Here is a 12,617-nt window from a genome sequence, read left to right on the forward strand (position 1 = left end):
TATGCATTTAGATAGTCTTTATGACTTAATTTCCTATTACTTTGAGATCATAATCGGTTCATAGTACTGCTTCTGCCTGTTTCTTGCCAATGTCAAGTACAAAGTGGCTTCCTTGCAGTGACTGAGCACCAGAATGTCACAGAAAATTTCCCAAGAAAAGACTGAAAATAGTTATATGACTTTCAGAGGTTTCTTCTAACTGCAACCACTCTGTTATTTTGTGGTTCTAATCTCCCAGGCAGCTGGATAACAAAGGTAGAGTATTTATTCAGTCAACGGTGAGTTACCAAAGCAGTAGGCATTAGGTTTGTTACAATACGACTATCACCTATTCATTATAGAAAGCACAGTCAGATATATTTCTTCCCAAAGTCTTATTCAGTGTAGTAGGAAAACTAAAGTTATAGACTTTTCCAAAACAACAGGGTAGTGCAGATTTCTTCAAATAGGACAATATTATCGATCACATATGAACAGCCATTCAATTAGAACTAGTCAATTTAAACTACTGAAATAAATGTAGTGAGGGAACCCATACAAAGTGTATTATGATCATAGAATCATAGAATCATAGAATCAATCATAGAATCATAGAATGGCTTGGGTTGGAAGGGACCTCAAGGATCATCAAGTTCCAACCCCCACTGCCACAGGCAGGGCCATCAACCTCCATGTCTAATACTAGACCAGGCTGCCCAGGTCCCATCCAACCTGGCCTTGAACACCTCTAGGGACAGGGTAAGCACAACCTCTCTGGGCAGCCTGTTCCAGCACCAATTAACAAGATTATTGTAATGCAGAGGTAACAATAATCTGACATAGAGAAGGCTTATTTGCCATATGAAGATAGATGTGATTCTAAATACATATTGCCATGTTCTCATGACTTTGTTTTTCAGAATAAAACTGCATTATGTGAATGAATGAACAAGTAGAATAAATGGTCAAACTACTATTTCTGTGGATTACATTCACTGATTTTTTAACTATTTTAAAAAGTAGAAGTATATATTCCTGCCTACTTTAGGTGACTGCACACCCAACTCTTATTTATTTATTTATTTTAAGCTGCTCAGTGTAAGCCGTATGATTTAGAAATCTTCCTGACTACAACCAGAAGGAAAGGAAAAACATAACTAAGGATTCTTAAGGCCCCTCAACAAACAAACAATCTAATTAAAAACAAAAACAAAGCACAAAACAAGCAAGCAAACAAACAAACAAACAAACAAAATATATAAGAAGACCAGCAAGGAATACCATTTGTACTTTTGGAAGGAGAGCCTGGAACATAGATCTTCTAGAATTAGGCAAAAGGACTGGGGTACAATGTGGTAGGTTATTCTGTCTCCAAAGTCTGTGAAATCTTAGTACTTACAAGGTAATATTTGTTGTACAGAATACCCTGACCTACCTTGCCTATGACTAAATTTGAAAAGGAATAAGGCAGATAATTAAACTATTCCTTCTAAAAATCTGTCTCATAGACATTCTCATGGAAAGACACCATCCATTTCTCAGTTCACCTAGAGACAACTGTTTAAAAAGAGTCCATAAAATCCAGGGCTCTGAAATACTTTTGCAAAAGTGAAGCACACTATTCAATTTATTTGTAAGGCTCTAGTCTATAATCCCCCGAATGTAAACAGAAGGCTTAGCAGGAATTAATAGTTTTATTATCCTAATAAATCCTTTGCTAATTGTTGTTATCATTTCTTTTGAACACAGTAAGATTTTATATTCTTTTTATTTTTAATCAATCAGCTGAGAAATGTGTTTTCTGAGCAAGCAACAATTTCTCAAGATTACTTTATTAATTCATCTGGATTTGTTCCTCATCCGACTATCAAATTCATTCTCTCCTTGAGGTACTCATGTACTCTTAAACTCATGTTAACAAGTAGAAGCTTGTAAAATAGCACGAGCACACTAGCACCTGGCTAATCAGAAGTATTTAAGAGGTAAAAGATCAGTTCACTTGCAAGAGACAAGATGTTACAACAAGCAGTCTTCTTCCTATTTTATAATGTTGTCATAGCAAACCTGTTGTACCCAATGAATTAGTGGGATAATTGCCACTACATTCTGAAATTCTGTATCTGGAACATCTAGAGTCATTAGATATGTCTTGTAAAAAAGATGCAAAACTATGAATATGCAGTAATGTGAAGGAAAGTGTTTACATGTGAAGGGTCCCTATATTTCTTATGCTAACAAATGTCTTCCTCAATTAAAAGAAACTTAGAAGATCATCATCCAGTGGACTATTAATAGAATATTTTGTTTCATATAATAGAACAGAAAAAAGTATAATCTGAGAAAATGTATATTGCCAAATTTTTCAAATATTCAAGTGGCCCAGTATAAACTCAATCTTAACTATGCTTTGGCAAGTTAGAACGTGTTGCTCATTGTCAGGATATGAAGGAATGTGGTCTCAAAACCAAAGCAGGGGAACTAGAAAAGGCAGATGATGAGGATTCTGGCTGATCACCAAATCCTTATGCTGTTATTTTTTTTTTCTTAATTTAATGGAAGTAAGATTGCTTACCTCAAAGAATGTGTCATGAGCCCTACTTAATAAATGTTAATAAAATGTTTCAAGACTCAGAAATGTTCTATTCAAATGCCAAATGTTATAATAAATAGCATTCTTCATTTTATGTGGAGAATTATATTAAAAAATTAATTTCTTCATAGTACACTGTCATATCTAATTTCTAGACTAATTGTATTCTATATGGAATTCATCAGTGTTCCGCAGAATAAAACAATACATTATTCTTTTTCCGTCAAAATATTTCATACATTTTTACAATAATTTTGACAGGGCACAGAGGGTTAGAAACAGAACGTACTTGACCATCTCCCTTTCATCATTTACCACATGGCAGATTTATCTACTCTGAATAAACAAAACTGACATTCACAAAGAATATAGAGATGAAAATAAATGAGCTTGAAGTAAGCTGCTGCACAGAATAATAATGTGGCTTCCAAAGGATCCTAATCTTTAAAATCAAAGTATTAATTAAATAAAAAGGAGTGGCATCTTAACAAAAGCTGCACGCATTCAAAATGACAGCACTAAATCCACCTAGTAATGATAGTCACAAAGATGCTGTCTCACTCCAGTTTATAGGAGGGAGAGGATGTTCTTTGAAATATGTATACCCGGTGCGAGATTAAGAAACAACAGTTCAAATGTTGGTCTGACCAGTTTATTACAAATGTTAATAAGGGAGGTGAAGAAAGGGGAAGACGGACACTATTACTGCTTGGGGTAATGGGGAAGGGAAGAAAGAGGATAGAAAAGATAGAAAGTAGAAGCAAAGGAGTCTTTACAGGTACAAATTAGGGTGATGGGGAAAGGAAGAAGGGCAGTAGAAAAGATAGGAAATAGGAGCAAGGAGTCTCTATAGGAAGCAAGAGAGTAATAGTCACCACCATGGGTCCAGTGTGGTTCATAGTTCAGTCGTTGCTCTTCAGTAGAGGTGGACTGTTGGGCTTTGTTTCACTGATGAGGACGGTGACCACCATGACGATGACAATGATGACGATGATGACAATGATGATAGCGATGGCAGCACAAACTTATTTATAAGACCAAAGTTGTTTAGTCAGCCTTTTGGAATGACAGCGTCTGGCTTTTGGATCTCAACAGGAATTCCTTTTGTTCCTATCTCCCTGGCCTTGCCAGCAGATAAGAGGGAGTATGGAGACGCCAACTATTATCTTGCCTTTACAAGATACGATGGTATCATCCCCTCAGCAGACAGGAGTACTTTGGTCACAGGACAGATCTTCCACCAGTAAACAGTCCTGAACATTCCCTTGACTCGTGGGCCGAAGGCAAACAGCTCCAAAGAAATGCTTTCAAATGTAAATTGTCCAGATAGTGATGTTGATTGCCACACGGGAGCACCCACCTCTCATCTCCTAGAGTCTTATCACAATAAATACCTCAGGCAGCAAGCTTTGAGCCGGAAAACAAAGAAGGATTCGTACAGATGTCTGTTATGTCTATATGTGTGAAGTATACAGCTTCATAAAAGCATCAAGTGCTTCATAATATATTTTCCCCATGGTCCATACTAGGTCTGGTCTTGTTCAACATCTTCATCAATGATCTGTATGAAGGGATAGAATGCATCCTCAGCAAAGCTGGGGTGCAAAGATCAAAGGAGTGTCTGATGTACCAGAGGGCAGTGTTGCCATTCAGTGAGACCTGGGCAGGCTGTAGAGTTGGGTGGAAAGAAACATCATGAGGTTACTATGCATGAGTATTTACAGGCCACATGAAATAAGTCTGAAAAATAAAGTTGTCTTGAGGTAGGAAAGACACTGTAATAACAACTGATTTTGCTGTTACTCAGAATGTATCAATGTACTTGCCAAGAATGCTTACTGAAGTCACCAAAGCAGCTGCAACAGAATGAGACTCCTTCAGGGCAACACGAGCAAGTAGGAGTCACACAAACGTATGAGTAAATCAAGCAGATTCTCAGAGATGGGATAACTGTGGATGCACTTAGACAACAGGTTAGGGGATAGTGAAAGGCCAGTAAGAGTTACTTTGTGGGATTATCATACTAAATCCGACTAAAATCTCTTTGCTTTCCTGAAAACTTTTCTTTGCCATGACAAGTTTTGACATACAAAGAGGAGTTAATGTTAACAGGAAGCATCTGCCTCCTTCTGCAAAAGTTGTTTCACCAACTTGAGACAAGACCTGGGTGATGCTAATTAATAAGGAATAAGAGAGTGCCTTTTTCTGTATTTTAAAATAGTCTCTTTCACAGTTCTGCAATCAAATAATGAAGATCACAACTGTTTCCTAAAGGAAAAAAGTGTAAAAGGCAGAGCAAAAATAACTGTTGAATTATTCCTGAAAAGCAGTTAATAGGTGCTGCTCAGAGAGAAGCAGGAATACAGAGCACTGAAACAGAAGTTGAAGGTCTACTTGTATGTAAGAAATATTTCCTCTGCAAATCACCCTGTTACTCACAGATGCAATGAAACTTTTCTCATATTCTCTACACTTTCAGAGTCTGAAATATTGCCTTGGAATTTTCTGAACAAGTTTAAAGTAGAGAATGTTGTCTTCCCAGCACAAATATGTCATCGTATGTTAGTAAATATTGTTTAGTGTTTTTAATCTCCTGTGTGATCCAGTGTACTAAGGAGCATGCCTTCAGTCAGCCTGGACACTGCCTCTATTAAATTTGCCTGCAGAATACCTGCAGAATACCTTGGAAGGTAAAATTTGTAAGAAGGAGGAATGTTTCTCATGAGTATATGTTATTTATTTATTTATTTATTTATTTATTTATTTATTCCCGTGTAACAGATCAGTTTCCAAGAGCTCAAGCCTCCCTCTATTTGTATCCCTACAGCCCTATAATAAAGTATTGTGACTGTTAGTAACAGGTTAGAAGCTCTGTGCAGAGTTTGAGGCCTCAGGACTGAGGTTCAACAAGCCTGTTTTGTTGGGACTTTTATTGTACTGCCCAACAATTAGGCAATCTTCAATGGCATAAAGTTGACAGGTGCTGCACATGGGACAGAGTAATGCCAGACACAGATACAGACCTGGAGGAAAGTGGCAGGAGAGCAGCTCAGCAGAAAGGGATCTGGAGGTGCAGGTGAGAGCAGGCTCAGCATGAGCCGGTGGTGCACCATGGTAGCTAAGAGGGCAATCTGCATTTTGGGGTGCATTAAGCACAGTATAATCAGCCAGTCAAGAGAGGTGACTCTTCCATCATATTTAGCATTGGCAATCTTAGATTGAGTATTGTGTGCAGTTCTGGGCCCCACAGTTTAAAATGGATGTTAAGATATTTGAGTGCATCCCGAGGAGGGCTACAAAGCTGGAAGGCATGTCCTGTAAGGGGAGGCTGAGGGCACTTGGTTTATCTAGTTCAGAGAGAAGAAGGCTGAGAGGCAACCTCATGCTCACTACAGCTTCCTGAGGAGGGAAACTGGGAGTGAGGTGCCAGTCTCTTCTCGCTGGTAACCAATGGAAGGATATGAGAGGATGTAAGAATGACACAAAGCTGTGCCAGGGGAGGGTCAGACAGAACATAAAGAAAACTTTTTTTACTGTAAGAGTGATCAAATACTGGAACAGGCTTCCTACAGAGGTGTTTGATGTCACATGCCTGTCAGTGTTCAAGAGCCATAAAGTGGTCAGGCAGTTGGAGGTTATGTTCAGCTCTTGATTTTTTATGTAAGATGTGTTTTCTCTTTGCCCATAAACAAGATGTTGAGGATAGCCCATTCAATGTAGAATATTTGATAGTTTTTATGCCTGCTGAATCTTATTCCTTACTGACAATTTCCTAGACAAATGATCACACTAGTACTGCATCATGATAGCCTTCTGGTTAGGGTTTTATAAACAAACTACTATAGTAAGTCATAAACAAAAAAAATATCTATCCCATCAGTGAGAAATCAAAAGCAGACCATTTCCATGAAAAGATAATTCCCAAAACCCAGAATTATGTCAAAGGATGACAGAGAGTTCAGTCTTTAACCATAGATACAAACCTATGAGAATTCAGCAGTTCTGTCCACGTCATGTCGTGTGGTCAGATTTGTTGGGTACTGTGTCTCTCAAATTGCACCTGAAGATTTGCACAACTGAATGGCTCTACTGACTAGTCAGCAAAACAGTTATTGCCTCAAGGTAAAACTGCCATAACACATGATCTTCAAGAGACCTATATCCTTCTGTAAAGGCTGCTGGATATGGGAGGCATAACTCAAAGACATTTAAAACACCATTAGGCACTGATACCAAAAATGCTGAATCCTGCCCTGGATGAATGCCCTAAATTTAAGCTGAATAGGTCTTTAGACACCTACAGCTCATATTTAGACACCTAAATATTTTATTCTTGATGAAAATTTCATCCACTAAGGAGATTAAGGTTTGTTTAAAAAAAAAAAGAAAAAAAAGTTTGACTTTTTTAATCTCATCTGGAGCTTCTGTTATTTGAAGAATCATTCATCTCTGCTTGTTCCTATTCAAAGATGTGTGTTTATGTAAGAGATAGCAATTCATATTAAAATATGATTGACACCTCTACCTGTGAAAAACCATAAAAATATACTTTAAGAAGATCCCTATTGAGATAGCTTCATTTTCAGGTGCATTTCTACAGACAACATTTTAAGTAATTTGGAATAAATGTTAAAGCAATACTCCAACAACAAAACAAAAGGTATTTGCAAGGGAAACATCCAAATAAGTCCCAAAACAAACACTGAAGAAACAGACATTTATTAGATTAAAGCATTTCTTGATACAAAAGTCTTCTACTGAATAAATATTTGCTATAAAAAAAATAACTCACTGGAGAAAAAAACTGTGCTATAGAAATCAGGGTAGGAGTGAGCAATAATTACATTGAACATGTAGGTACATTTTGGAAAATAGTTCCAAGTCTTTTTATGCTTCCACAGTCTTCTCAGCACAGTTTCAAATCTGTAAAAAGTACTTTATGATCAGTACTGCTGCCATCCAGAAGGAACATTTTTCTGGCCTAAGCAGGAGAAGGATCAGAACTGTTTTAGTAGTGAGGGACACAATGATTCATTTGCCCTATGCAGTGATGCATTCATCCACCTACTTACTTAGTTACACAGGCTTAATAGAGCTTTACATGAGAACTGTGATGTTTTGGAATCTACACTACAGGGCATAATAAATAAATATGACTGTAATACTGTCACTGGTACTAAGACATTAGTACATTTCCAGAAACACACTTTTACGCGGAGACTAATTGAAAACAATGAAGGAACAAAATCTTACAGATTATGAAGGAGTTTCTGAAGTCATGTTCAAAACAGGGGCTTAAAACCAGAGAAAAAGCAGATGATATTGTACACAAGATAAAAGTGAATAGAAACAGAATATTATGCTTCAACCAAAGCACATAACCAGAATATGAAGGGTATAACCCTACCTGGTATTGTGTGTAAATATGATACAGAATCAGATTTTAACATCTTTCCTTCACTTTGAGGAGAATGTGCTGATACATAATAAAATACGCTGAATTTGTGTTTATGGTCTGTTACTTAGCTGTAGAGGCACTGACAGTTGATGATGGACTTGCTCTTAGAAGTACTGGTAACTAGCATGCTGTTTTCATAGCAAGTGTAGTATGTGTACAGATGAAAGGTGTAAGATTTGTATGTATTTAAAGAGTTCAACTTTGTATATGTTCTCAAAGGTATCACAGTAAAGAAATTCAGTTAAATTAAAAAGGGAGATCATCAGTGTAAAACAAAGATTTCCACATACTGGCTAGCAGGAATAAGCACATAAACACATTTCCTTTCTCCACTCCTGCCAAAACCAAAAGGTTAAGAAGGGAATGATTACAGAACAGGAACTGGACCTGGATTCCTGCCTCCTGCCTTCCAAAGGATAATGCATCTAGAGCATCTCTCCACTCCACATAAGAAGAACTAATGCAGCAACATTAAACCAGAACAAAAGTAGATGTGAATCCCACCCTAAAGCTTATTACACTGACATCATTTACGTTACCTAGAAATTTACCCTCCATGTACTGATGAACATATTTTTTGTGCCTTCCAAGGAAGCAGCATGGACTCCAGGTCAAGTGTTAGCAGTTCAACAAAATGTAAAAAATAAAATAAAACAAAACAAAACAAAACAAAATAAAATATCTCCAGAAGAAAAATAAAGAATATGTTGTATCGCATCATGTTGGGTTTTTACAATAAATGTTTGGAAACCATCCAAAGAGATAAGGACATAGACTATTTGCCCTCTTTTGTTTGGGTGTGCACAACTCAGTGACAATATAGCAATGACAACAAGCATCCTATCTCAGTATATGTAAAAAATCATCAAGTGTTTTAATTTTTACGGAAGCATTATGTTTTAAGATGTTGTCTTGTTCTGTGGTAAAATAATTTTTAAAATTAACTCTGGTCAAATTCTGATCTTCCTGTGTCACTAGGAGCCTGCATCAAAACCTTCTAAAAGTATTTTTTAAAAAATCAGAGTAGAATTTGTCATTGGAGGAATGATTATTACATAGAGCGAATTGCAGAATCAAATTTCTCCCATTCATTAGTCAAAATATTTCAGGTAAAAAAACAACAAAAAATGAATATATCATGTAGGCTGATGTCTTGCTATGGCTAATAAAACAGCATACATCAGCATACTGATGGTTTTAAAACATAGAAATCCATAAATTACTTCATGTCTCTAATTGTAGTAAACTAGCGTATTTGTCCTAAGATCTTAACTGTAAATATGTTAAAATTAAGGTGCTTTCCATTACTGAAGGGCTACACCCAGTTCCTTAACGTTTTAGTTTCTTGTGTAATTTAATATTTTATTCTATGTGCTCATAGCACATTAGTCTTGTTATTAATGAAAAGATAAATAAAAAACTAGAAAGGCCTACTCTATTTCAAAATCATAACAATTCTGACTATTACAGTCAGATTACATTAGCTGCAAGGATAATAGAGCTCTAGCAGCAAGGTAAGACCCAACTGTTTAAGAATCTTTAGATGATTGTCACGCTTCTAATCATCTTCAGTACTCTGAAGATTGAAAAAAAAAAACACAAAACCACTGGGATTTCAGCCTCCAAGACTGTTTGCTATGCTTAGATGTTTATTTTTCCTTTTAATCAAGTTATTGACATCACTAAATTAAAAACAAAGTTTGAGATAAAATGTAATTTGGAAATGTCTACTTGCTTCACTACAATACTTGCTTGTTTAAGTATTTTTCCAGTTAAAGATAAATTTTTAAATAGATTCAAAATGTTTTGTTTTAGATTTACAGAACTCTCAGTAGCAAACGAAATATTAGGAAAGCTGTACTTTGAATCAGTTCATATTTACATTTTTCTAGTAAACTCTCCAATCGGGTGAGATCATATCCCATTTTATTAATGGAAGTTTCTTCTGGAGACTGTAAGAAACAGCACCCCTTGTAAGGTAAATGTTTTGTTTCATTGAGGAGTGAAATTAATATTGATTGAAAAAATTAAAATTCAAAATATTAGAAATAATCTATTACAACTGAATATTAATTTAGTTTAATATTTATTTTAATATAGCTTCTTTTTTAAAAAATATCCTATGTGATAATCTAAGCTATCTGTCTGTTACATATTGTGTCAAAAAGCTGAAAACATTGATTTTATGGGAAATATCAACATTTCATATTTTTTAATGTCTTCTGTGGAACACAAAATACAAAGGCATAAAATGACTGGCATGAAAATGAAACATCATTTCCAATGGAAATGAAAACTCTCACGTTTATATTGTTAGTGAAATAATAAGATAGTGCAAAAATAAATGAGAAGATGTTATCAATTCTTTCTATTCGTTGTTTTTTTAATTTCATTTTTATCAGACACTACCACAATCAATTTTATTTCCTGCAAAGAATCGGAATGTGGCAAAACATCTCAAGAGAACTTCCCTAATCAGCTCTAGTGCAGCACCAGCAGCATCCGGAAAGTAAACCAGAGTGCTGGTCTATACTTTAAAATACTGATTTTCCATTTCACTACAATTTGGACTCAAGGCATTCTGGCAAAATAAAGAAAGAAGGTTTGCAATTTGAGAGAGGACAAAAGCAGCTATGGAATTAAACACAGATGGGGAGGTAGAAGACCAAGATCTCCCAGGCCCCAGCACAGCACCCATACGAGCCTCTTCACCTGGTTTTCTTGGGTCACACCACATGGCACTGGGTGTCACCTTTGTTTTTAATTTGAAAGGCAAATATTAACAGCTCATTAAGTTTCAGTGGCCTTTATTTCCCCTGCTGAATTAAGCTGCCTATTTGCCCTCCACACTGAACTCTTACATTCACCAAAGCTCCCTAGCCACAAGCTACCTCATCTGGTCGACTATTAAAACTAATAACATGTAGCTGAGTGGTGATGTACAAACAGTATATTATCAAGAACTGACACTTTGTTTCTATGCTTAGCACCTTTTTATTTATGCATATGTCATCCAAGTTCAGTAATATTCTTACAAAAAAAAAGCGTTAATAAAATGATACAGTGAAGAGAATGAAGTGGTATCAACTACTTAAAAAAAAAAGAAAACTGTACAAAAGGGCAAATTAAAATGACTTAAGGGGTTACTTGAGTAAAAGTGTACTTTATTATTAATATTTTATTATGTGATACATAAATCATTATAGAAAAGACAGCACTGGCAGTTAACTCGGAGGATGTAGGAAAGGTTAAAGGCTTGATAAGTAATGAATTAGGAAAGGAAAAACTTTGCCTTGGTAAGGTAGGGTATTATACAGTGACAGATTTTTCATAGAATATATTTATTAACACCTTCAAGCAAAATTTTACTAAGGATCTTATTCATTAAAGGTGAAAAACGGACTCACACTGTCATCACCTGCTGTTTCTACAGTTTCCAATAGAACAGATTTTTCTTAGACCAAGGTTTTGCAATGAGTGTGTCTGCAAGTGAAATGGAGCTCATAATTTATTTCTTCTCTTTCTCACAGAATTCCTTCCCCTTTAATTTTCCACCCCACCTCAAAAAGAAAATAATGATTAAAATACATAAGGATTTCCACAGAGTTTTGAAAAGAAATACAAAATCATTCTACACTGTTCATACTTTTCCAGGCTTACCCTATTGAATAAGGAACATTTCTTTATTAGATAAGGGCTCATAAAACAATTGGACATTTTTTCCGAGGTGGTGTCATGTCAAAGTGGAGGGAAAAGAGAAAATTTTGATATTTTTAAAAGCTCAGAATGCTACAAGTCTTGGTTTTTAAATAAAAAAATAAAAGGGGGGAAAAAATGAAGCTTTGGAACTGTGGCTTATGTTTGCAAAATGTACTCTTAAGTAGTATCAGTGTGCTATATTAAATTATACCTGTGGAGTTCTGAGAAAAAAAAACCACAAAACACATTATTTTCAATTATGATTATTTTATAAATATTTATGTAGAATATAAATATTTATGTAGGATATAGGATACTAACACTCCCATATTCAATATATATATCTAGTATATACAACCAAAACAGTATCAGAATACCATTCAGAGTCATATAAAGAGTTGGAATAAAAAAACTAACCAAGTACCTACTAATTTCATGAAGTAAGTGACCTCAATAACATATCTGACCATCATAACCAAAATCAAATTTTTATCTACAAGCACTGGAAAGATACTTTAAATAAGTTAGCTGGGGAATTCACAGTGCATGAATAAATACAGAGCATCATAAGGCATTTGATGCATTCAGACAATGCCACTCAGGAACTTCCATTAACATTGGAGGCAGAAGGTGACTGGATGGGTGCAGGAGCTTGAGTGCTTATAGGCCAGACAGGCTGACAAAGACATACAGCCCTCACTTCTTTAACTGAGTGCTGAGCATTATGGTGGAGAATAGCAAAACAGAGATGTCATACTTGAATTATTTACAGCAAAATAATCAGTGTCTCGCGTACTTCTCTGCATAGAACAACACAGCAAAAAGAACATTCAAGCTTCTTCTGAAAAGGCTTACATGGGATTTGTTTGTGTTGAGGAGTTTTACTTTACA

At 35.7% G+C, this 12,617-nt stretch overlaps 1 long non-coding RNA gene across 1 annotated transcript in view; it reads left to right on the top strand.

Annotated features, from left to right (window-relative positions):
• LOC107052879 overlaps positions 1 to 12,617 on the top strand; it is a 55,852-nt gene that overhangs the window by 27,472 nt on the left and 15,763 nt on the right. The window lies entirely within an intron of this gene.

This window comes from Gallus gallus, chromosome 1, assembly GCF_016699485.2.
Source record: "Gallus gallus isolate bGalGal1 chromosome 1, bGalGal1.mat.broiler.GRCg7b, whole genome shotgun sequence".
Classification (NCBI taxonomy): domain Eukaryota; kingdom Metazoa; phylum Chordata; class Aves; order Galliformes; family Phasianidae; genus Gallus; species Gallus gallus.